The sequence below is a fragment of the Protomyctophum bolini genome, assembly GCF_963924005.1.
Source record: "Protomyctophum bolini genome assembly, chromosome: 18".
In the NCBI taxonomy this organism is placed as follows: Eukaryota; Metazoa; Chordata; class Actinopteri; order Myctophiformes; family Myctophidae; genus Protomyctophum; species Protomyctophum bolini.
In genome coordinates this window covers 26573728-26601686 of record NC_137879.1, presented here as the reverse complement: position 1 = coordinate 26601686, position 27959 = coordinate 26573728, and the positions used below count along the sequence as shown (strand labels likewise).

The 27959-nt window shown below is 42.3% G+C and overlaps 1 protein-coding gene across 3 annotated transcripts in view; it reads left to right on the top strand.

The window, feature by feature from the left end:
• chrm3b (cholinergic receptor, muscarinic 3b) overlaps window positions 1-27959 on the top strand; it is an 81657-nt gene that overhangs the window by 17800 nt on the left and 35898 nt on the right. For 2 of the 3 annotated variants that reach the window (XR_013965768.1, XM_080789087.1), the window contains exon 2: window positions 6942-7037. The exons of the other annotated variant lie outside the window; for it this stretch is intronic. The gene's annotated coding sequence lies outside the window, so the exon portion shown is untranslated. The remainder of the gene's footprint in view (window positions 1-6941; window positions 7038-27959) is intronic. 3 annotated transcript variants of the gene reach the window in all.

Sequence of the window (27959 nt, the reverse complement as noted above, 5' to 3'; positions counted from 1 at the left end):
TAACCATGCACATAAACCGCATACGTTGTCCCTCGGGGCTCTGTACTAGTGTCATTTCTGTTTCCGCTCTACATTAAATATGCTATAGTTGAAAATAGCCAATCTATAAGCATCATTATGATTTTTTCAAACTTTTACCTCAATTATGATTAATGAACGATGTTTACTTTATTATTTTAGCGGATCATTGCCGTGATGATCAGCTATTTTAATACATTCGATGCCTTTGATGGAGTGTTTCGTCAATTCAAATCCAACCATTGTCTGCCTTTGTCGGAATTCTCCGTCAATTAATGTACTTTATCGATATGAAACAGTTTAGCTGAAAATCTACTTTTAACACTTGCCTGCACTTGCATAACTCTAGCCCCAGGAAACACATGCACACGCATCCCATAGAGTCCCATTTAAAATGGGATATTCCCTCGCTGTTTTCTCTGAAACTACGAGCGCTGTCCGTGGTGTTGACCATCCAGTTCGGATATGATTTGTGATTTTTCATCGCATCGCAATTGAAATATTAACGTTTCTGGTGAATTGGAACACTATAAAATTGAAGCTGTTTAAATGGGTAAATTGGCAACCCATCAGAAATGTATTTTGTTTTATTGAAGAGCCGGAGAGACAGGGAGACCCCTGTTACCATTCTTTTAGCCGGTTTCTTGTTTCAAGGCTCCTAAATGCTGCCTTCAGGTATGGCATCGTAATTAAGGGGGCATTTGTATTTATTTCACCATAGTAAATACTGCATTCATAGTCTGGAGAGGGCAGTTTTTTACAGACGGGTAAAAGGGCAGGGGCTCAAGCCTGCTTTGATGTCTATGCGTGCACGTCCCTGCAAGGTGATACAAAAGCTGTGTGATCTTCATCTCACTCTCCCGCTGGGCGTTTGTTGTTCTTGTCTGTTGCCCTTCGTCTTCCTCCGTCTCATTCACCATCCCTTCCAGTCAATGATTGTGAGTCATACTCTTCACTCGTACTCGAGAGTGTACAAGAACATGTCTTATCCCGGGAACTAATTCCACCTGTGTGTCACAAGCTCAGTGGGTCTGGTAGATAGATATTAAGGGCCCACACGCACAATATACAAATATACTTTTGCATAAAGGTGCTCTTGTATAAACGTGGGAACATAAAGCTCATAATGTGTTGTGAGCTTTAACTGTATATAGCTTAACTTTCATTTTTGTGTCATTAATACAATCTGATCATCGCAAGGCTATGGAAAGTCATTTGGCTTAATAGCCACACACACACACACACACACACACACACACTGGATATAGAGGGTATTAAACATGGCTCATAAATTCTCTTTGTGGGAAGGTTACGACCAAGTGCAATACTCTGATTGAATTGTTTTGGTTATTGACACAGACGAATGGGGCATGAGCAAGAAAAGTAATTGTTAATGCTAGCGGGGATGGTGGTTATCACTCAGTTCCTCAATTCTATGGCATGAGTTCACTTAGCTTAATAACATAGATGTGTTTTTAATGGCTTTGTTTTATCGGTGTTCCGTGACTCTGAGTGTCTTGATGGAGATGGAGACGAGCAGGGAGCAGAGTGGTGCCAGGGTCTGTACTTCAGTGGTTCCCCAAGGGGAGCAGCAGGGAGCAGAGTGGTGCCAGGGTCTGTACTTCAGTGGTTCCCCAAGGGGAGCAGCAGGGAGCAGAGTGGTTCCAGGGTCTGTACTTCAGTGGTTCCCCAGCGGGAGCAGCAGGGAGCAGAGTGGTGCCAGGGTCTGTACTTCAGTGGTTCCCCAAGGGGAGCAGCAGGGAGCAGAGTGGTGCCAGGGTCTGTACTTCAGTGGTTCCCCAAGGGGAGCAGCAGGGAGCAGAGTGGTGCCAGGGTCTGTACTTCAGTGGTTCCCCAGCGGGAGCAGCAGGGAGCAGAGTGGTGCCAGGGTCTGTACTTCAGTGGTTCCCCAAGGGGAGCAGCAGGGAGCAGAGTGGTGCCAGGGTCTGTACTTCAGTGGTTCCCCAAGGGGAGCAGCAGGGAGCAGAGTGGTACCAGGGTCTGTACTTCAGTGGTTCCCCAGTGGGAGCAGCAGGGAGCAGAGTGGTGCCAGGGTCTGTACTTCAGTGGTTCCCCAGTGGGAGCAGCAGGGAGCAGAGTGGTGCCAGGGTCTGTACTTCAGTGGTTCCCCAGTGGGAGCAGCAGGGAGCAGAGTGGTGCCAGGGTCTGTACTTCAGTGGTTCCCCAAGGGGAGCAGCAGGGAGCAGAGTGGTGCCAGGGTCTGTACTTCAGTGGTTCCCCAGTGGGAGCAGCAGGGAGCAGAGTGGTGCCAGGGTCTGTACTTCAGTGGTTCCCCAAGGGGAGCAGCAGGGCACACTAGGAATTTGTGACAAACACGTGTGACATAATTATTAATTTCGACCATACTATGAAAACCTGCATCTCCCATCAGTCGTCAGTCAGTCAGTCACGCCTTGTGACACGCTTCATACATATATGGCCAATACAGAATGAATTCCATATGTTGATCTGACCTCATCAAACCCTTACATCTCCATATATGGAGCTGACCTGTTCTGACATACCATATGTTGATCTGACCTCATCAAACCCTGTACACTCACCTTAGATCTCCATATATGGAGCTGACCTGTTCTGACATACCATATGTTGCTCTGACCTCATCAAACCCTGTACACTCAAGACACGCTCCTTATGGCCAGTACAAAATTCATTGCATATGTTGATCTGAACTCATCAAACCCTTAGATCTCCATATATGGAGCTGACCTGTTTGACATCACATTATGTGGAGCTGACTATCATCACCTGTATCTCCATATATGAAGATCACGACACTGACCTCATCAAACCCTGGATAGCCATATACATGGAGAAGACTGGATCATCACCTAGATCTGCATATATTGGAGCCGGCCAGCAACTCTACATCTGACCTCACGGACACCAGATTAATAGTTAGCATAGGTATTATACAACTATATAAAATCACAACTTTACAAAACGTTACTCTGTTACTTTAGTACAGAGGTATATTTCCTGATGAATATAAAACAATACTGTTACCCTTTTAACCTGTTGTTCCTATATCGGGCACGTCATTATAGGCAAACATTTCATAGTGTTGTTGTTATTGGAACTGAGCACTGAGCTTTTTGAGCAGTTTGAAAAGTACTGCTGTATATACAGTAAATATATCCTGATGATCTGTCATGGCTTTGAGCTCACCCCAGAGAGAGAAGCCTGTTCCTGCGGCTCATGCGTTTCTCTGCAGGTAGACAGATCAGAAAGGAGCTTTTCAACTCATTTCAGCTCAACTGAGCAGAGTGGGGGAAACATTGCCACCTGGATATAGGTTGGGGTAGAGAGCGCACGCTCAGGGCAGAGATGTCTGGAAGCCTGGCAACGAGAAAGTGAGATGCAACGGTGAGGTGGAGGCATCAGACAACGAGAGGCTGATCAAACAGCCAAGCAACCAGAGAGAGTAGGAGGGATGGAATTGACTGAGAGATGGAGAAAGATAGAACATAGAAAAAACTTTCGCCTATACATGCCTAAATCTATTTTTAATCTGTATATTGTTAAATTGTCGACTGTCTTGACTTTTGATTTATTTTATATTACTATATCGATTCAATCGATTAGTTCGATTACTTACTCGATGACATACTAAGATGTTCAATTTCTACTTTTCCAATTTAATCCAGGTTGCATGTCAAACTTCCTGTACCTTGTCTGTAGTGCTTTCATATCTTTCTATGGGCCAACTATAGAGAGTGCTTGCCTGTAATGCACTTCCGTTACGTTACGCCCACTAAGCTCAAGCTGTCATGCTTCATGTAATGCTTTGTCATGCTCTTCATGTAATTCTGCTTGCCACACACACACACACACACACACACACACACAATGTGCTATTGCCGTTTCGAGCAGCATTGGGCCAAATACATGACCGTGCACTAGGCTCCGCCCACTCCAGAAAGTGTCAGCTCCGGAGTAACAGCGGAGCGCTAAGCGACCCCGCATTAAACCAGAAAATGACGCATCAGGACTTTTGCTGATTCCTTATTACCGGTAATCTGTGTAAATAAAATATAGCTAACTCGTCGAATCTCTTAGTTACATCAATATTGTTCATAAAATAGTTGGTTTGTGCCAAAGTATTAAGATTATAAAGTTCGCTGTTGTCATTTTGAATGCCAGGGACTTCCCATTCACTTCCCATAGGCTTCTGTAGAACTCAGAGAGTCCGAATTCAAAAGGTTTTTAAAAAGTTTTTTAAGTAGCTGCAGGTTGCGTTACAGGAGTCTCTGTTCTTTCTACTCTGCTCCATGATTCTCAATTATGCTCAACTGCACGCAAACTTTATCGTCATTTAATGTCCGCCCCCACCATGTCTCATATGCACGGATGTCTGAATTTATGTTGAGGACACACCACCCCACTTGATAAATATTACAGTAGGTTGACAGGAAACGGGGGGATAGATGGGGGGTGGGGGGGAGAGACACGCAGCAAAGGTCGTCGGGATCGGGACTAGTCGAACCCGTGACACGCTATCAGGCTGGATTACCAGCCTAGCTGCCTGGACCGCTAGGCCGGCCTGGGCCGTGGTAATGCGTTTTACTGACCTGTCAGTGCTCTGCATCGTTGCTGTCGGGGAGAAACCTCATCAGCATATTCTATATTTCGGTGGGGTTTATTTTTAAATAAATGAACACCCTACTTAATCATACTACAGCATCACACAGAAGTATCAACAGTAACAGAAGCTCGAAATGTGGCGCGTTTTGAGCTTGTGGATCTGCTGCTTTTGCTGCCTTTGTGTGACGTTGCTGCTTTTGACATAAGACAGGGATGTCAAACTCAAATACACGGTGGGCCAAAATAAAGAAATTGGTAGAAGTCAAGGGCCGGACTGTGTTTCAACACACGGGCACCGTGGTCAGGAGAACGTCCCAGGCAAATAGCAAAGAAGTTAATGCATTTATACTATGAGAGAGACAGATAAGGAGCCTTATCTGATTTAATAAAGTGTGTGTGTGTGTGTGTGTGTGTGTGTGTGTGTGTGTGTGTGTGTGTGTGTGTGTGTGTGTGTGTGTGTGTGTGTGTGTGTGTGCGCGCGCGCGCGCGCTTAACATTTGTTTCTCGGTGTCCATTCCCCAACATACTGTCGCAGTTATTGCTTAAATGATTAAAAATACAGAATGCCCACTGGGACAAGGTGACACACACACACACACAGCAGGAGGCCTGCAGGACAAACTGTATGACCTGCTCTTGGAGCTTTGAAAGACCACAATATTACAATAATATGACTAATCCAATAAAGATTTCATTTCAGATGTGCACAGATTGTGAGTCAGTAAAGCTAGGTAATATTGTATTGATCCCTGTGGGGAAATGCATCCTCAGCGTTTATCCCATCCTAGTAGCTATTAAGAACAGCCAGCATTGGTCTAATCTGTGTTCCTGACACTAAGTTACTGGTCCAATTTGACCAACCCGTACCGTAAAAAATGTACCCAGAGCCGAATGGACCTGTTGTTAGAAATACAAGTTCCGACCCCTAGCGGTACCAAGAGATGTCGGACGGTACCCGTACAAAACCCGGGGCCAACACCTCTACAGGATTGTTAAGCCAGCAGGAGGATTATGGCTGAGTCCATTCACCACCTCTTTTAAAAAGTAAAGTTAGTGAACCTACATCAAGTGGTAGCTTAACATTTGCATTAATGAGCGCCTACCATCCTACACCGTCGATTGAATAATTGCTATTTAATATATTGCTATAGTGTTTGTTTATTGCATACTGTATAGAGTTTCTTGCCATTTCAGCATACCCTTTTCTATTGTTGCTTACAGTAGCTTTACATTTTGAGTCAATTGTTGTGAATAAATGTATTCTAGCATCCAACATCCCTGAAGATGAAAGGGCAAGTGTACTCAGCCTGTGTCAGAAGTGGCATGACGTATGGAAGTGAGACACGGGCCCTGGGGGTGGAGTGTGAAGAGAACAGAGAAGCTATACAGAGCAGAGATGAGGATGATCAGATGGATGTGCAGTGTGTCACTGAGGGAACAAGTACTGTAACACGTGTTACGGCAGTATTTTATGTCATGGCGCCCAGCCACGCTGCTATTCTATGCTGTTATTTCATAACAAACATGAAGGGAGATGATAGCTGACGAGATTCAGAGCGGGTAACACTAAAGTAACTGTTATAAATGTAGGTTTCATGTTGGATGAAATTGATAAACTGCGTGAGCCATGCAGTTTTACACGGTTGAACAAATAACTTTTCCGTTGTGCAAACATTTCTATCAGTATTAGGCCTATAATCAGACTGGATATCGTGATTTTGCATATTGTAATTGGCATAAGTTTTTGATATTGGCATAAGTGTTCTTCTTTTATTTCTCTGTATTGGCAAGTAGCCTACACAACATTAAGCACTCGCTTAAAGTACTCTCCCTGATTATATATTTTTTTAATAATAAATATTTCTTACATAGAAAATCGGTATCGGAAAGTATATGCTATATCGTTATCGTTTTCTATATCGTGATATGAGATATCGCCCAGCCCTAATGATGATGATGATCAGTGTAATTCACCAACCACTGAGACATGTATTCTCATTGCATAACTGCTAATAAAAAACAATTGACAAAACTCATATTCACCATTAATGTGTGTATATATAATCATTATGGAGATGGCATGGTTTGAATAAGCAATCATTAGTTGAGTCAGAGTGAATTTCACTTCTCTGAGGTGGTGTAATGTGCAGATTCATTTCACACAGGCTACAGTACAGGTGGCAATATAATTATATGACACCGGAGAAGTTCTCCTTATACGGTCTTGGAAAAGTTGTAGCATATATCAACTAAAACACGTCCGCCTGTGCTAATAGCGCTCTGATTGCTGTGTTTGCTTTTCTTTTGCTTTTTTGAAGTTTCTCTGCGAAATGATCCAGTTGAGCTCCACCGCCACGTTCATGCTCCGCAGAAAGCTTGGGCTGCACTGTGACCAGAGGTGAATTCACACATTGGTAAGTGCTGACCTTTTAAGGTGAATCTGATCGATGTCGTACGTGATGGTCTATTGGTAAAGTCACTCGCATAACCCCTGGCCTCAGATAACCACTTATATCCATATTCTGGGCCAATCATTAGATAAAAATCACACCCGTGTGAACTGAGTGGTGCAGCCCCCCCCCCCCCCCCCCACCTCTCTCTCTCTCTCATTAGCAGGCAACATTGCAGCACTATCTCTATCTGTTTCTGGTGCCCCCTACTGGTACCCTATAGTCATATACTCGTGCTCATGGCCACATAGGTGGGCACATAGGTAGCCACATACATACTGTAGGTGTACACGGACATTGCTGGTTGTAGGAGTGGTTGCACCACTCAAAAATAGCCAATTTACAAACTCACAACCCGTCATGATGGGTTGTGACTGAGCTTGTAGGATGTTTGCCGAACACATTTAGTGTAGAGGGGGAACAAAAACGGTCCAAGTGAGCTGAATCTTGAGGGTGGTTAAGGTGAATCAATAGAGTACGTGATATCTTGGTAAACACATTCAGGGATGCTGAAATACCACATTGCTTCGGTTAAGTTACGTTTTTGCACCCCAGTTAGTTAATAGTTATCCGTGTTCATGTCGCTCTGGGATTGACAGGTTTTTTCTGTTTTTGATTGGTCCGGGGCTGGGGCATTCATGGGGCATTCATTCAGAGTTTATAAGGGTTTACAGTGGATAGAGTCATACTGCAGATTGAGGGACAGGGAGAGACCATGTTGTCCTCTTCAGTCAAATTCACCACCTATAGCGTGCTGCACTGTGCATGGCTCACTGCCTCCAAATTGAAACGGGCAGTGAATTTGTCTTCAGTCAGCCACCCATCAGGCAATACATTTAGCTCTGAAGTACTTTTCTAGGATTCATTTGATGTTCTTTGATTGCTCCTCTTTTTTGCTCCTGTGGGCTACCCACAGACTGTCTCTTACTCTCTTCATATAGACGTACCAACGGCAACGTTTCTCATCCAGACTCATACACAAATTTTCACATTTGCTTGAATATAATCTATGCGGACAGCCGGACACACTTTCATATTAAAATTAATATTTCAACATGCACACAAGGTTGAAATATAAAATCGTTCTGGGTGTGATAAAGGCAGGCCCATTGCTGTCCCAGTAATGGTAGTACTTTGTTTACTCAACAGTGCATTCCAATTCAGTGCAGTTAGGAAGCAAGAATTATATACATCCTCAGCGCCTGATATAACAGTAAAAGGTTTAAAACAGGAATACAAAACGAGTACAGAAAAGAACAGACTAAAATATAGCAGAATTTAGTGGAACCTCTGACTCTTCTAATCTGAGTGCCAGCTGCCAAACAACTACAAAATTAAAACAAAGATGTACTTTTCAGAATCATCTTTATGTCAATCAAAGTTTGCTGACAGAGTTGAGTGACATGCAGCAAATGGTTAATTGGCCTGCAGTGCAGGGAATCAATCAGGGGACTCGAGAGCCCATGTGGCATGCATCCTACAGTCCTACACAACTATATACTGTACAATAATGCAATTAATGCATCTTAAAGTGAAGGTTGATTTGGCGATGACATTTATTCAGTTATTCAGGTACGTTTGTTGACGTTTTATCCACATGAATGTGATAGAGCTTTCCTACTGTTGGGGAACATTTGGCTATTTGCGCTATTTGATGTTAAATGAAGTATATCGTCCTCCTTCTGACCATGTCATAATAGGTGAACATTCTGTGAGAATAAGCAAAATATTTGGTGAAAATAGCTACAAGCTCGCATTTGATGGCGGGGGCCAAGTACAAACCCTTGTTAACCCTGGTCAACAAAGTATATATGTTTAAGCGGTTAAATGGTTAGTAACTACAAAGGAAATGGACATGTCTTAGATATGGTATGGTCCTAAAATGAAAAAAGGTCATGTACAGCTGATATACAGCAACTTGTATTTTGTGTTGCAGTCGATAATAATTGCTTTGCTTGGTGAACGCAAGCAGATCTGGGACATTTATGGTTGATACCTGAGAGTTCATGTGGTAGGATCATTTCTTTAGGTTACACGGGAATGTTCATTTCACAGACCTTTTGTAAAAGAAACCATTGAAACAATAATCAAAGAGTACTGTACATGTTGACATGGAGTGATCATTTGTAACTCACTGAAGTAGAACTGACTCGAATGAGCCAACTGCAGAATAATTTACTAGAAAAAGTGCCATTCTGGGCACAGCCCACCAGGAGGATAGGGGTGTGTGTGATGTTTGGCAAAATGTTTAGGAGTGATATAAACATGTTTGTTTTTTGCAACAATTTTCTTCATTTTGTTGAGGAAATGCAGAGCCAGATCACTCATATCATCTCTGAGGATAGAATTCTGGATGAGCAGCATTTTGTGCAAAACGGGCCACTCCTTTGGAAGGCAATCTTAGCAATCAGTGTAAATCTGAGAAATCCAACAGACCCGTCTTGATCACATGACTACAGAGATCATGTGTACCGATTTGTGTGAGAAATCTGTGCGACTAACATAAACAGAAATCGGCCTCATGGTGGCGCTATAACCGGCAGATGTGGAGGGATGCAGGGAAAATGTTTTTCCATGGCCTCTAGGGAGTGCGCATACATAAGTTGTATACAGATTGATGCAGTTATAGGTAAAACAGGAATTGCCCTGTTATAACGCCACAGTGAGGCTGATTGGAGAAATAAATGGTGGCATGTTGTCCTCAGCCTAGTGGAAATGTGCGTGTATAATTTCACGGAAATTGCACACTGTGTTTGTGATTTGTGGCATTTTGTTGGAATCTGACCAATCATGTGCTTTGGAAGCCAATCTTAGCCAATCAGGATGGAAGATGGGAAATGGTGCAGATCCGTGTTAATCACATGACTATGGAGATAATAGTGTATACCGAATTGTGTGATATATGGATAAAATGTGTACGAGTAATCTACAGAAATGTGTTTTGCCTAAATCGGCCTCATGGTGGCGCTATAACAGGCCGTTGAGGATGTGATAGTTTCCGCTTGTCGAATACTCTTGAGTATAGTTCAGATTATTTTAGCGCGAACAGAAAGTGTGTGTGTGTGTGTGTGTGTGTGTGTGTGTGTGTGTGTGTGTGTGTGTGTGTGTGTGTGTGCGCGCGCGCGCATTGATAATTGATATGTAGTGCACCAAACTTCCATTAAAGCTGTTCTTTCCATCTAGCCTCTATTCTCTGTCCATCCTTTCATCCACAGCCATCAACAGCAAATCTGTAGGGATTTAACAAATTAATATTCATTGTAGGGGATGTTTTGGAGAAAGCAATATTCAATGTTTATCTCACACCTGCCTAAGCAACAGCTCCATTATGCAAAGTGCAATAAATTGTTTTTTTTTTAGCCCTAGAGTCACCATATACTGTCTGTAGATGAGTTAATGTACTGCAATGCATTAGTCCACTGGCCGCCAGAGCCTTTTGCAGTTCCACTCTTCATTTTTGATTATGTTTGCAAATGTGTTATTGTGTTATTCACTTCCATCTGAACATACAGTATGGGTACACGTCATCATTATCATCAACTTCATGGCACATACCGTAAGTAGGCTTTAGGAACGCTTTACTCTGTGTGTGTTGTCAGCCGGTTGTTTCAGGTATTGCAGGTAGCCAAGTTCCCTGTCCCCATCACTCCAGAAGGGAATGGTAATAGTACATTTCAAAATGTCTTACTTAGACACCATGGACACTAGAGGATAAGGCTTTATTTGTTCATATTCATTGGGATCTGATAACACTTCCGATTTTCAAACTGCAGTGTGTGTGTGTGTGCGCGTGTGTGCGCGCGCCGAGAGCTAAGGCATCGGCAAAATTTTGTTCAGTGTCTGCAATAACTGGCAGTCGCAATATATGGAGAAGGCGATGCTTTCTGTACCCGTGATCTGTATCCTGAATAACTTGTTATAGAGTTTTTCAAGTTTGCGCATCCACTATTGTGTGTGTGTGTGTGTGTGTGTGTGTGTGTGTGTGTGTGTGTGTGTAGTAGACAGAGTTTTAAGATGCAAAATAACAGGATTATTATTCAACCAAGGTCTGGGTGATGGATGGGTGAGACTGCAGGGCCTGGGGGCTTCCTGGAGCGGTGTCTCTATAGGGCAGGGCCTGGGGGCTTGCTGGAGCGGTGTCTCTATAGGGCAGGGCCTGGGGGCTTCCTGGAGCGGTGTCTCTATAGGGCAGGGCCTGGGGGCTTCCTGGAGCGGTGTCTCTATAGGGCAGGGCCTGGGGGCTTGCTGGAGCGGTGTCTCTATAGGGCAGGGCCTGGGGGCTTCCTGGAGCGGTGTCTCTATAGGGCAGGGCCTGGGGGCTTGCTGGAGCGGTGTCTCTATAGGGCAGGGCCTGGGGGCTTGCTGGAGCGGTGTCTCTATAGGGCAGGGCCTGGGGGCTTGCTGGAGCGGTGTCTCTATAGGGCAGGGCCTGGGGGCTTCCTGGAGCGGTGTCTCTATAGGGCAGGGCCTGGGGGCTTCCTGGAGTGGTGTCTCTATAGGGCAGGGCCTGGGGGCTTGCTGGAGCGGTGTCTCTATAGGGCAGGGCCTGGGGGCTTGCTGGAGCGGTGTCTCTAGGGTTTGTCGACCTGGGGGAAACACAGAAGACGGGGGTGAATAAATGTTGCTCAGTCAGGGAATGGCTGACAGGCTTAAGAGACCATTCGTCCGTGTTCCTCTCCGTTGTCCATTTTAGATTCTCTGTACAGTACCAAAAGGGAAACACCGAACAATTTACAGTTAGTCAGTCAAATTTCCTTTGCAATTTCTTTCCAATAATCTTCAGCGTTAAGCTCCTCCTCTTTTTACTCTGTTTGTTCCTCGCTGAGGGTCTCCTACTTCAAGCGCCTCCCACTCTGTCTTGTGAGCAGAGTAAGCAGCCTCAAATATATAGGTTAGACACTCATTAGGGGCCATTTGGAACCCCCTCGTGAAGGTTCCTGGACCCAGTGAGCCTACATGCACACTATAAGCACCCTGACTCCGTTTGACCAGATTGGAACAGAGCCTTCATTATTATCATTGGTAAAACGGCTATAAGGAAGCAAGGAAGAGGTCCTCTCATAACAGAGTGGGGACATTACCAGCCCTCCTACACCATAGCTTCTCTGTGGCCCTGGGCTGTGCCCAGTGAGCTGGATGCAACAGGGTGCATTCGTGCACAAAGTTAAAGCTTCAATCTGTGAGATTTATGTTTTGAGACAATCTAATTGGAGTGTGTTCCTGCCATTCAAAACCCATTCAAAGTCTCCCATGCACACGGGAGGAAATTTCTACCAGAGAACTAAGACTCTCCTGACCTGTAGTAAATGGTAATTGAAAATGGTGCATTAATATAGTGCCTTTATCCAAAGTACTTTACAATGTGTATTATATTCACGCATTCACACACCAACAGCGGAGGAGACTAGTATGTATCTCACCAACCTGTGCTGTAACATATACGGTTGACTGGTTGACTAGTTCTATTGTATCAATATACTGGACCACACAGATTGGTAAAAATAGCATTTTATTCATTATAATAAGTTCCAGATTGCAGCTTTTACAAAGAAGGACTGCTCTCTGTCTGTCCACAGTTGTAGGGGCGTTATTCTATTCTCACTTCTCATCTCTTCTTTCTCAACCGCCCCCCTCCTGTCCTTGCTCTCTCATTCTCACTCTCACACTCTTTGTATCTGACCCTGGGTGTAAAAAAACAAAAAGGACTGGAGAGAAAGATAGATTTGATCGCAGTGGACACTGGAGGCCCACTGGTTAGAATCATTCATAGTATGTGTGAGTTTCATAGCAGACAGAAACGCACTGTTCACATTCCCTTATCTGGCAGTGTGGCCATGGAGCATTTAAACCATTCTTCACATTCTCTCTCTCTCTCTCTCTCTCTCTCTCTCTCTCTCTCTCTCTCTCTCTCTCTCTCTCTCTCTCTCTCTCTCTCTCTCTCTCTCTCTCGTCCCCCATCTGTTTCTTGCCTCACCTTCCCTGTCTCTATTTTCACTCTTTCCGTTGTTTTGCCTGTCATCGCCAGCTGCTTCTTGTTTGTCTGCGTGTATGAGTCTTTATCCATGTCCAGTCATTGCAGTCTTTAAGCCTACTGCTACTTTATAAAGCCTGCTTATACTTACTCGCGTGCCGGTGTCGTCTGCCGATGCAGATGCTGCGTCAGGATTAATAAAAGAAAATCCTGGTCATGCGATAAAGCTGACAAATTAACCTTTATCCTGTTTGTCTGCTCCTTTGAGGTTTTATTTCTCTTACTGTCAGATGAACAGACGGAGAGAAAACCTGACAAGTCAGTGAGACAGAAGCGAACAAGATGTGTTGAGGGACGTCAGATAGACGAAGAAAGAAAAGATAAAGTGAGATAAAAGACCAACGGATTTAAGAAAAACATGTACGTGAGACGATTAGAGAGACACAGATAGAGAAATACATTAAGAGAAACTGAGAGAGAAGATAAACTGAGAGATGAAGAGATGAAGAAAGTACAAATAGTGGGCCCAATTCATTCATACGCATAGTTTGTTGAAGTAAACATTTGGCTTAATTTTGATTTCTTATCTTAGTGTTGAAGCTTGCAATAACAACTAGCTGATAAGTGTATTTTGAAATATAAGCGCGGCGTCGGGCACACATGCACAAACGCACTTGTTCGTTGGTAGGTTATAAAGGTAATGTTATGTACACATGGCTATGGATGGACTAGGCATATACGCACATGCTCACACACACACACACACACACACACACGCACACACACACACACACACACACACACACACACACACACACACACACACACACACACACACAAACAGCATCTCTGTTTGTTCTGTATCCAAGTTCCCTGTCTCATTCATCATTCTGCCAGGTAGCATTTGCTAAAGAATGCTGACCACACACACACACACACACAGACACACACTTTGTAGTCCAATTACAACACACCGAGCAGCTTGGAGAAAACTTTTAATTCTCTTTTAAAGTCAGGATCACAACTTTTCTGAGGTGTGTGTGTGGAGTGTGGGGGTTATGTATCTCGGGGATGGTGCCTCTGTGAGAGAAAAAACACTGGGGAGACCACAGCTCAGGTGTCCCTGTCACCATCTGTTTTCCATCCTGTTCCCTGTAAATTGCCACCTGTGTCCCGTGGAGATGGTGTATTATCATTTGCATCTGTGTGTGTGTCTGTCTGTCTGTCTCCAAACAGGAGAAGGGCGCACACCATTGTTGGTGAGGTGCTGCTGGCCTTGGTAAATAAACGATAAATACGGTAAAGAAAAAGCACACACGTAGCCACAATGCAAAATTCATTTGAAATGAAACCAACGTTTCAAGGTCTGTCTGTCTCGCTATAATGTAAAACCATTATGAGAAACTCTACAATATAACGATGACATAATGATATTGAGCTAGCCATTACACAAGCACTACAGTATTTGTTACTAGGTGCTAGCTGAGCTGATGTCACAAGTTTGCTCCTGAAACACTGGGGGAATTGTCTGAAGAACGTCCAGTGTTGCTCTCGTTTTAGCTGTTCCAAGGTACTTGGTTGGTTGAGAGGCAGTCCAAGTTATCAGTAAAGGTACTTTGTTGGTTGAGAGGCAGTCCAAGTTATCAGTAAAGGTACTTGGTTGGTTGAGAGGCAGTCCAAGTTATCAGTAAAGGTACTTGGTTGGTTGAGAGGCAGTCCAAGTTATCAGTAAAGGTATTTGGTTGGTTGAGAGGCAGTTGAAGTTAGTGTTTTGAAGTTGGTGACTTACAGCAGACGTAAGTCAGAATATGGTGCACTTCTGTGTTTGAATTAATTGTCTGACTTTTAAGGCTTTTAGTGTCACTAGAAACTAAACATAATATATGTTTATATATTATACTAACCTGCAGATTTCTGTCCGCATGATAACCCAAAGCAGATTTTGTGGGAAATGTGGTCAAGATATTATATGAATATGCAGTCCACAAAAATGAAACCCAACAGATTATGTGGAATAATTTGAACACAAATCTGTTTGTTCCTTCTACTGTAGTCAGTTTTGGGTAGAAACCTTGTATGTCCAAAACTGTTAGTGTTCAGGAAATTGAAAAACATTGTCTGTGTTCCAGTGGATCCAATGCAGTTTTTATTTAGTCACAAGCTCTTAATAGTTTTACTTGACTAAAAATGTATTAAACCCACAGACAGACTTAACCACTTTCAACCCAGCATATTAGAGGTGGAAATCCCCCCTAAAAATGTTTTGAACTGTTAGATATGCTACTATTGGGCATCAATTTATGAAAAGAAAACTTAAAAAATATGGAGATACAAGGTTTCTGCCCGACAGCAACGATAATCTATCCTCTTGTACGGTTGAAGTATCCATGTTGTTTTATTGCAACACCCAAGTTTCAGAGTCATTCATTTCCATAATGCATGGCTTCTTCTACTGAGCAGCCCTCCTCAGGGACGGTTTGCCGATAATTATGTAAGACAGAAGACATTCAAATATTGACATGTTGAAAGTTGTTTTCATATTTTCATTTTGATCTCATTACATCATTCATTAAAACTTTTTACATTTCTTAGAACACATTAATGGAAAGAGCCCTCATTTAGAGGTGACAAATGACAATACAGGAGAATAAAATGAGTAAATAGTACGAACAATTATTTATAATAAAAAAAATACACTCAAAATTAACTACATTTGAAATCAGAGACTTACTGTAATTTAATATATACAGTTCTGAAGAAGTTCTGTTGATATGATGTTCGGAAAATTGATTTGTGGTATACGTGTGTGCCATTTTGCTAGGCTACCACAAACTAATTTATCTTGAGTGCTGAAATATCTGTGAAGTTTAAGTAATATATAAAATTCCCTCATCTGTTCTCATGGAAATGTTTCCATGGCTTTATGTTGCCCGGAACCCAAGATGGAAGGCCCGCGTGGAAGACGTGATGATTCTCTGGAAGACGTTTGATGATTCTGGCTTTAATTAGTATAGCCTGTATGAGTGATGTCATCTATTCTTTACAGGCTATGCTAATCTATGCCAGAATCAGCAATGCAATGGGACCAGTGGATTTGACCAGGGGTGCCGGATTGTATCACGTAGTGGGTGACATGAACGGACAATCACGTTTACTCATCACGTTTTTTAAAAGACTTTATTTGCAGTGTGTTTTGACGTTAATTGTGTGCCTTTGAAACATTGTATGTAGCCAGGAAGCAAACAAATAATATAAAATAATACTATACGAATATCTAGGCTACAGCTTGGATGACATTGATAATGCAATGGATCTTATTCAACAGTGTTTATTATAGTGAAATCCAAGACGATAGTAAACCACAATCATTCAGTCAGTCAGCACCATGGACACGAGCCGTTTCTTAAAGTACGCTACTATACTGGGTTGGCCTGTCATTCTCATTAGTTCAACGGCTTGTGGCTGTGCAGAAAAAGCAGTTTAATGATTGGTTTAAAAGGTAGATTATGTGGCACATGTCGACTGTCGTGCACATTTCTCACATCTTTCCCACAGCACAAAACTGCCCTCAGCCACCTAGACGCCGAGGAAATGCCACATTTGCCTACGGATTTCATTTGAATATTTCCACGAACCCTGTGGCATTAATTATTCTATCATCTGAATGTGTTCTTACGAGGTACAATTAAAATCTATACACAATGTGAGCTTGGAATCATGCAAGATGTTGTAATGTTGAACCGACATGGCTTCTGCTTGGAACTGACCTATACTGCCCTACAAAGAACTGACCTATACTGCCCTACAAAGAACTGACCTATACTGCCCTACAAAGCCAAAGTGTAGTAAACTGATTAAACTAACTGACCTATACTGCCCTACAAAGCCAAAGTGGAGTAAACTGATGGGTTTAAAAGTGTTTCAACTGGTCAGGCAAATGATAATTTGCATAAGTGATATTACACTAATTGTGGCTCTGTGTATCTGTTCTTGAGGTAATTGATTGTCCTCCAAGGCTAATTTGATGTTGGGTTACACAAATAAGTTGATGTTTTATGTTTTACCAGGCTAGGCACTTATAAAACACCTGCTACAGACACGCGCACACACACACACACACACACACACACACACACACACACACACACACACACACACATTGTGTCCTCATGCGGCCCTGTCCTGTCTGCTGCTGCACGCCTTTGAAAATTAGATAGTCTACTTGACATTCAGAATTTCAGATAGAGAGCGTGCGCGTGTATTTGTGTGCGTGTGCCTATTCTAGGCTTTGTATGACGGTTATCCACACACAGTCTACGCTGGATGATTTAACACGGCCTGTCGTTGCTATAATTCAGGCTGGAGTTGCTTACACAGCAGCTTGGCCGGGACGCTGGAGTTGAATGGTCCTGTGTGAATGGCACAGACCCACAAACCCACTGTGAATGACCCACACACCCATCCAATGTCCATACTGCCTGCCACAGTTGTGGATGAGTAAGACCCCAAATGCCTCTGGGAATGCAAAGCTGTATTTTAAACCAACTCAATTAGGGCTGGGCAATGTGACTTCAAATCAATATCACAATTATTTCAAACCTTGTATGTCAAAAATTAATACATAAGAATGCAGCTTTTGAGAACTTTTTGAGAACTAGTAAAATCCCCCCCGCCTTTTTTTTTTAGAGCAGGCAACATTTCACCCACTGACGATAAGTGCAATGCAATGAGAAGGCTCATTTCAAACCTTTTGTTTATAGGTTTGAAAATTACCTTTCTCTTTTTTTTGGCAGTGCATTATTCAACCTGTCGCGTGCGTGCGTGTGTTTACCAGTAAACAATGGAAGTAGCTCCACTATTTGAAATATTTTATACTTTGTATAATGGAGGTCAGTGGGGCTCTGAGTCTGATCAGGCTGTAATCTTGAAAGTGACATTTGATGCATACGGTTGCATTGTATAATGCAAACCAGTAGTCTAGTGCATAAGGTTGCAGTGGATGAGGTTGTATAACCGAGTACAGCACAGTAACTGACTATGATCCTTCTGACTGGACCTGACCAAATATGAGTACAGCACAGTAACTGACTATGATCCTTCTGACTGGACCTGACCAAATATGAGTACAGCACAGTAACTGACTATGATCCTTCTGACTGGACCTGACCAAATATGAGTACAGCACAGTAACTGACTATGATCCTTCTGACTGGACCTGACCAAATATGAGTACAGCACAGTAACTGACTATGATCCTTCTGACTGGACCTGACCAAATATGAGTACAGCACAGTAACTGACTATGATCCTTCTGACTGGACCTGACCAAATATGAGTACAGCACAGTAACTGACTATGATCCTTCTGACTGGACCTGACCAAATATGAGTACAGCACAGTAACTCATGACTATGATCCTTCTGACTGGACCTGACCAAATATGAGTACAGCACAGTAACTGACTATGATCCTTCTGACTGGACCTGACCAAATATGGTGTCTGGACTGGAAAATAAATGTGTGCACGTGAGCATGCGCGCGCACATGCATGCACATGCACCAACACACACAATGACAGAATGTGCATTCATAACTTCTTTGGATGCAGTGTTGTGTAGTTGTTAACAGACAACAATGTCTGAATATCATGAATATTCAAATATCACACACACACACACGCACACGCTCAGGCCTCACACACACACACACACACACACACACACACACACACACACACACACACACACACACACACACACACACACACACAGTACAAACACATACAGACTCATTTAGGTCCTGCCAGCTCTTTGCTCTAATCATCTCTGTGTCATGTTGCCAGTGGAAGAATAAATAAACCATCATGATGAATACATATTTCATACTTTACATCTGGGCATAGTTTAGGCTCGTGTTCATGGAAATCTTTCTGTGGTGTCTCTCTCTCTCTCTCTCTCTCTCTCAAGAGTACAATTAGTCCAGCGGTTCTCAAACGTTCTAATTTCAAGAACCCCTACCATAACTCAGAGTTACAGACTCCATTTGGAACTCCCTCAAGGAACCCAGAGGGACCCCACTTTGAGAACGACTGAATCAGTCCAATCAATTGTAGTAACCCCCCCCCCCCCCCCCCCCTTTTGGCTGAACTTTTGGGGCCAACAAAACACGAATGTCACTGACTGATTTAAGTTTCAACATTGTTCAGCCGGTTGGCCTTAAAATGGCCAATCACAGTGCAATCGTCCCTCCAGCCTATGGAATTTAGTGTATCATTGACATAGGTCGTTGCGCTAACAAGAATCGACCCATTGAGAGAGGGAAGATGGGGAGAGGCAGTTAGTGTGTGTGTGTGTCAGAGAGAGAGTCTATATGGAACACCCTCCTTTCTTTATTGCCAGTCGGAGTGGATGATCTTCAAATATTAACCTGGCATGACCACACCTATGGGTCTAACAAAACACATGAACATCAGGGGACTGCCCATAACGCCGACATCCCGTTAGCCCGACATACGTGGCCTGTCAAGACTCACCCGTGGCTGGTTAAGACTAACCCGTAGCTTCGACATACGTGGCCGGTTAAGACTAACCCGTGGCTAACGTGTCCGGTTAGGTTTAGGGTTATGGTTAGGGATAGGGTTAGTAATGCGCGAGTCGGAACCATGAGCCGTCGGACGAACATCACACGGCACCGAACATCACTGGCTCATCAAGTCAGTAGCATTGTGAGCTACTGTTTCATAATATTTATCTGTGAAACAGAGTAAAAACTCATTTCAAGTGCTTATTAGGGGCCGGGGGTCCACACAGTTCAAATATGATTATTTTGGGGGTGACAGCCTGAAAAGGTTGAGAACCATGCTGCATTTAAGTGATCCCAAGCCCAACAGTGTATTTAGGACATTACAGCAAGTTCATGTCATCTTTACTTATATTGTCATCAATTCCCAAATGTATACTAGGGTGAAATTGCATTTATTCCAGTTAAAAACAATGTTCAAGACTAGACACATTTGTATGACATGGCACATATCAATAAGGAAAAACATCTAACTGCAGGACATTCAGACATTTTGGAGTGGCTGCCGTTCTAACTGTTTATTCCTCCGTTTGGGAGCCAGAAGGGAGAAGAGTCTGGGATTGAGTGGAGCGTTGTCCCGGATGTTTTAGGGAAGGTTCAGACTGCTTCCCTGTATTAGTTGATCTGAGTGAACGGGAGTGGTTATAATTTGTAAAACGGGTTGTAAAACAAATATAGCTAAAATGGATATTCAAACAAGTACACAATACGGCACTCCCTTTGTTCAAATGGAAACACTTGTGTGGTGTAAGATGTGCTCATTCGCATCTCACTCACAACAGCAGTGTTGCAAATTGTAAGCCCAGCAGGCAAACATAATGGTATGGAAATTGTATAAGTGCTCTTCTGATGTTACGGTTTCTCTGTATTGTTGATATACAGTATACTATAACTGTATACTGCTCATGGAGAAACTACAGGATTAGCAACATGCAGAAGCTTAAGGGGGCTTAAAATGATGCTTTGCTGCTGGTATTGCAAATATCAAGATGTTTGTTAACTTGGGAGTGCCACTGCCTACCTGTCAAGCTCTCTTCAAGAAACCTGGTGCGATTGCTTCATGTTTGAGGTATTGTGGTTTTAATTAATCCTGAATGGAGTTCCAATAGCTACCCTTCTATGTTGGCCCTATACAGCCTCTGTAAACATCTTATGTGGACTGTCTATAACTGTAGGTAGGAGTGAGGTTGACACTCATTTGTTATTAGTTGGTATCCACCCAGAAACCTTTTTGAGTGGTGCAACCACTCCCTTACGGAGCTTGTGGGTAGCTGGCTGGGTGGGTGCCTGGCTGGGTATAAGCACGAAAACATCATGGTTGTTTTTCACCACCTGTGCGCAACCTAACGCACACACAAACACACACGCAATTATCCCTACATATATATATCAGTACAGTTTGTATCAGTTGGTCTGTACTCTGTAGCATCTCAAGCTTCAAGTTATTCAAGATGTTCTTGCCACCTACACATACAACACAGAATATGTAGCCTACTGTAGCAACACTGCAGGCAGAGACTACAACAGTGTGGATAATTATAATACAATAACAAGCTTCATTCAAGCCATGATTTTCCTGTGGTTTGATAGCATAAGGATAATACTAATGTCATATCTCCCTGTTGTTTAGTCATTATGACACCAATCTTTGGTTGATATTCCAGAATTGAATGACCACACTGGCAATCATACGCACCCAGGTTATAATGAAGCTATGTCATTATTCCACCAGCATGTTCCACAACTGCACACTGCAGTGAAATGCAACCTGTGCCATGTCAGAGAACCGCATCAAAACTCTCCATTGTAAAACAAATATTATTCTTGTTTTGTGGCGATGTTGTCAAATTGTTAGTCAATGTTACCCTGATATGAATCATATTAAAGAGTCCAAGTTGATTTTGAGTTCCAAGTAGCGAGCATAGAGAGGCTGGTTCTGATGCTCAGCGTTATGATCAAGGTCTCTGGAGGTGTCATGATAATATCTTTTAAGCACAATGTAAATCACCACTTTTGACTTCAATAAAACTTTCTATAAAAGGGAAAGCAGGAATTGGCAAGTGGAAAAATGTTTGAACAACCGTGACAGTGTGTTTGAGTTTGGGGCGAATAAAACAAACAAAAAAGAAATGGAAGAATGTGCTCCTCAGAGAACCGGTCCCCCGCCAGGCCAGTAGAAGTCAATCTTAGCCAATCAAGATGAAATGAATGCGACTTGCGGCCGCAATAAAAATAAATGTTTAGTAAAAATCTGCCTCTTGGTGACATGCCGATGTGAAGAATTTGCGGCAGAGGTTCTGCTTTTGTCACCGTTTCACGTCGATCAGGCCAACGGTGCCGGAGATTAGCTGTACACGGACAGACTAAGGGGTGGACAGATATGGGCCTAACCTACTACCTAGCCTGGTGGACAGTGATTCACACACATTTTTTTAATACTGTTTTTATTAGGCATCTTTTGTATGACAATTTCAGAATATTATCGACAATGATAATAAGTAATTCAGTTAAATAAAAATGAAAAAAATATCAGGCAATGTAAATGTTCCACATACAATACATAATAAAAAAGACATATAAGTGTGATAAACATGAAAAAACAAAAAACTGTTTACACAATGACAAGTGTATTCACACACATTTTTTAACTTGCCAGTTCCTGCTTTACCATAATTTTCATTATGCTTAAAAGTTACTCTGCTGCAGGAAAGCAAAGCAAATTTTGTCTCCATCTGTCTCTATTATGACGACTTTGCCTCATCTCCTCTGAGTTCACCGTCATTACTGTTTTCATGAGTCTTAATTACTAACTTCAAACATTTAGAAGATATGTAAACAAGGGCATAATTCGGGATCCGTTGCAGCCAGCTCTCGGTTTATGCTTGAAATTGTTTGGATCAACGAACTGACATATCGACTTAATCTTGATTTATGCTTAGTTGTACAGTACGATCGTATCCAATGCCAAATTATTGCCGGTCTGCAGTCTCAAAATGCATTGTGAGCTAATAGATCAGCTATTTTCAGGACCGTACACAACAGAGTATAAATCAGGCTTTACACTAGTTGCATGCTCACAGGGAAACAACTAAACAAAAAACAGTGTCTAATGATAACAGCGTGACGTCCCTGAGGATTTGTGATGTCATGTCGATGATGTAATGGTGAAGATATCAGTCTGGCAGGGACTGGAGGACGGTGCATCTGAGATATGAATTCACACAAAGTAAACTATTCGTTCACCAAAGGAAATAGTCTGGGATTCTGGGATTTACATCCTTGGCCTATATACTGGCAGTGAGTGTGCACAAGACATTTGGTGCTATTGCCCAGTGGTGTGACCCACACATAGACACATTCTTTAAACAGGCCATGTCAGTGATTAGGATAGATCCCATAACCTGGAGCGACGATTATTTCTCTGTGATTGGCTAGGTCGTTTTAAGGCCAATTCCGTACCATCCTCACACTGGTGGGTTTTTTTCCCCGCCTCACTGGTCCAGCCAAAATGACAATATGACAAGGTTGACCGTCGTTGAATATATATTGGATTAATTGGAAAACGGTGATACTGCTTCTGTTGCATCTTGTATTTTGCTCACCACACCAAGTCATGGGATTTGAAAGGTATTTTCGGCACTAGGTTGGTGTCTTACTTGCCGTTTTGCGCACACACAATTTCTTCTTGGATGTGGTTATTATCTAATGTTTCCGTTGCCAAACGTCCACCTCCCATCCCAATTTTTAACAAACATTTCTGCTCAGATGACACATTATTATTTATTACTCCCCCTCTTTCAACGCCCACACACAGCACATGCATCCAAAGACTGTATAAATGTAATCAAAAGGACCTGTAAGGGTCAGATATTTATATACACTCTCAGAGTTACAATTGGATAGATCAACACTTTTTGCTTTGTTACATCACTGAGGATTTTGCTTTGAACACATCACTCACTCATTCACACTTTACTTTTCACCCATCCATCTCTCTGTCAATCTCTACAGTCTACAGTCTCTGATTCCCTCTTTCTCAAATGCTCTGTGCAATTAGTATTATATGATATCTCTCTCTCTCACCTATGTTATTACACTCATCAAATCGACATTTAGAACCTCCGACCGGCTTAATCTTGCTCATGTAGTAGGATAATACTTGTTCTCTAGTTTATTATTCATTTATTACAGTGATGCAAATAGCCCACATCGGTATGGGACTCATTGGGACAAAACCGTTTTAAGGTCAACCACACCAGGTCAACTGTCTTGTCCTGTCTCAACCCTTTGGTGTGGTTTGGGCTTTAGAATCACTAAATTGAGAGAGGACACAATCATGTCACTCTCCAAGGGTCCTGGAATGTAATACCTGTACTGTGTTCTTCTAACGCTGTAGAAGTAGGACTGTGGGACACAAAAATGCTAATACTGTATTAGCATTATCAACTGAATAGATTCGTCTGATTAACAACATAACCCCTGTATTATATTGTACTTGTACAAAAATATATATATATTTCTTTTAAATAATTGTTCATTCATTATAACCAGCCCCCCCTGATTCCCTTTTTCTCAAATGTTCTCTTCATTTCCTAGCTCCTCAACTTCTGTTATCACCTTCATAAATCCTCCTCTGCTTCCTTACCTCCACTTCTCTTTCTCTCTCTCTCTCTCTCTCTCTCTCTCTCTCTCTGTGTGTGTGTGGTGTGTACGTGCGTGCACGCTGTTTGCTTACAGCACCACCTGCAATACAAACAGATTGCTGATGATTTGTTTAGTGAAACGTTTGAATCATCACTGGGTCATGATCATCAAACACACACAGGAGACGGCATCAATACAATTCACTTGACACCACTGAGAAAAGTGTGTGTGTGTGTGTGTGTGTGTGTGTGTGTGTGTGTGTGTGTGTGTGTGTGTGTGTGTGTGTGTGTGTGTGTGTAAGCATAAGCATCCGTGTGTGACAATCTATGTATGTGCTGTGCACATCACACATGTGTTTGAGCTCAAGGTTAATTAGTTGAAGTAAACATTGACATTGGGGTTATGGTAACTGATTGTGGTTCGTCCTTCACTTTCCTGCGGACAATAATGATACTCCAGTTTTATTTGAGTATACTGGCTTTAGATAGCAATTAAAAAATGATGTAGACAAAGCAGTTTGCTGCAATTGTACTATGCAGATTGGCTATACAAAGTGTGCGTGGGTAGGTGGCTGCAATTACAAAGTGGTCTATTTAACATCTAAACCAGGATCAGGATTCGAACCCGCGACATGCATGATCAACCTAGGTGCCCAGGCCAGTTGGCCAGGCCAGCCAACTCTGGCCTCTTTAATCGCTGCGCTCCACATTGTCCTGTCGAGTATCAAGGGTCTTGAGCTCTGCTGTGTTTTTGGCTCCGCTGTCGCGCTCCAGTGTGTCTGTGTAGGTGGTGCCCCTCTTTCCACACCAAGGTTCCGGGGGCCTGGCGCATGCAGTGCCCAGCCAGCCTCATCCTTCTCTCTCTGCCTGTGCTGTGGCCCGTGGGAGGCCCCCGTATAGAGGTCCAATATGTTTCTGATGTGGTCCGGTCCGCCCACGCATCTCATCACATTGCAGTAGAGCATTAGATGAAATAACATTTGTTCAAGGTTCAAGGTTGTACGTTATTGTTACATCTCGTGTACAGATACAGTAGGCCTACATGGTTTGGCTTCCTTCAGACAGTGCAGCAGCATAGCAATAACAGGATAATGATTATTATAATTTTTTTAAGATTTAAAGAAAGAAAGAGTTGATGCTATAATCAACATTTTTCTCTGGGAAAAATCCATGAACCCTCTCAGGACCACCACTTTGAGAACCACAGTAGTCCAGAACCTCCATGTTTTGAGGTTCAAGACTACTCTAATGATTCTCACCTTAATATATTCTTTTGTGGTTTGAGGAACATTTTCAGGTAAATCTAAATAAAATTAAGTTGCTGATGTGAGACCAGCACTCCAAAACACAATGGATACTTAGGTGATGGGTTCAACATAAACATTACATAAACAATTTATATTTTAATTAATTCATAAATGTTTCCCGTTCTTTTCTTCACCTAAAAACATCATCATTGATGTCCATTGTTTAGTCTTGCAATGGGTCATGATATTTGCATATAAATATACCCCCACAGAGGCAGAAATTCACACAACTTCAAAATCTCTGGACTTTTAACTGTTTTAACAATTTTTAACCTTTAACCTTTAACCCTGAAAAAAGTAAGTAAAATGCCTGTAATATAAATTGTTTTGTGATTATTAGAATGTCTAGAACATGTAGCCTACTTTTCTTATTGTGAAAGATACCCCCCAAATGTAAATTAGTAATGTATTATTATTATTATCATTTTAATAATTATTATAAATGTGCATTTTTTTTAACATAATTTCCTCTGCAAAGTCCTAGTAGTACAAAGTAGTAGTAAGGTTGAAATCTATTTTTTGCAAGTAGAAATATATCTGGGTCTTGCAGGGTCTGTAAAGGTAAAAATATACTATTCCCTGTCTGGCATTGTGCAACGGTCAATCGACAAAGGGAGACATGTGTGATATGTGTGGGTGGTGTGAATGGAATGCTCATGCAGGGCTACTAGTTTGAGGGTTGGTTTCACAGTGGCGACCTCAATAAATCATAACTACACTTTACTGAAGCATGAGAGAAAAATGTTCAACCCTGCCAGAAGTGGCAATTTGATTTCGTTTTCATTTTCCAAGATGATCATGCTGAAGCTCATATTGGGGTTATTTTTCTTCTTTTTTAAGAGACTATAGCCAGTAGCCACAGCTAGACCAGTGACCAGCATTCATGTGTGTAGAGCAGGGGTGCCCAAAAGGTATAGATCATGATCTACCAGTAGATCACATGGCATGGTCCTAAAAATATATTTAATTTAAATATATATATATATATATATATATATATATATATATATATATAAGAATCTACTACTTGAATTAAGGTGACTTGATTGATCTAGAAGTACCTGTCTGCTCAAACCCACAATGCAATTCTTTGTTTTCAAGATTGTTGTGCACAAATGTCAGTAGCAGTACAAAGTTATACAAATACATACCCCACCAATTACATGTTTCCCTCCATTTCCCATTCCAAGTGTGTTTGTCTTATGTTTTACTGTAGGCTATGTAAATCTAGTGCCGCTATTCCAAAGCCCCCTCGGGTACATTTTTAACTACATTTCAGCAATGGGCGACAATTGTTTTAGGTGGGTAGATCTTGTTGAGCTGGTCATTTTGAAAGTGGCTCTCGAGTCAAAAAAGTGTGAGCACCCCACCCTGGTGTAGAGGGTGTAAAGCAGGGGGCTCCGTACACAGCCCTGTGGGGAGCTGTTACTAAGGCTGAGGGACATGGATGTGTGATGATGGCCCACTCTCACCCTCTGGCTGCAACCTGGAAGAAAGCTCTTAATCCACATGCAGGTGTTGTGTGGAATTGATTGATTGATTGATACATTTATTAACAGATTAGAGAATGACAGTACATTTCAAACTGTGGACGACACCATAAAGTATATTACACTTGTTTACAATAGGGCCCACCATGTTCAATTCATCATAGACATCCCAGGTCCCCCAGTTTGTCGGGGAGGATCGTGTTGAATGCCACGAAGAGCCTGGTCCTCACATACTGTATCTCCCTGGCTGCTTCAGGTGGGGAGTATATTATATAGAATAATATATTGTTGCTGTCGGGCAGAAACCTAGCTCTTATATTTAACTTAAATTTAAGTTTTTCCGTAAATTAATGCCCTCTTGATCATACTAACTACAGCATCACACAATAGTAGCAGATACACAAGTTTGTTTTAAGTGTGTAAATTAGCTACTTTTGCTATTTTTTTTAAAATTTTAAATTTGAATCCTGAAAAAAAGCAACAGTTTTGGACATATGAGGTTTCCGTGTGACAAAGACTATAAAACTGGGAGTCCTTGAAATTGAGGAGGTTAAGAATCACTGGGCTAATGAGGCAGGAAACCAGGCACGGGCCGCACAACGCTCTCTTTCCATGTGGTCAACATTCCAGTGTTCACAAAGACATAATACCTGCAACGAAATCAAAACCAAATTAATACTTCATAAAAGACTGCGTAATTACATGTTTCTGCATAATAGGTTGTGTGTGTGTGTGTGTGTGTGTGTGTGTGTGTGTGTGTGTGTGTGTGTGTGTGCTCGCGTGCTGTACAAGTATGTGGTATTATGAGTATGTGTGGTGTGATTTATTTCCTTGAAGCATTGTCCAAAACCACTTACCAGACACAACCAATTAGTGGTGAGCAACATGAGCTGAAG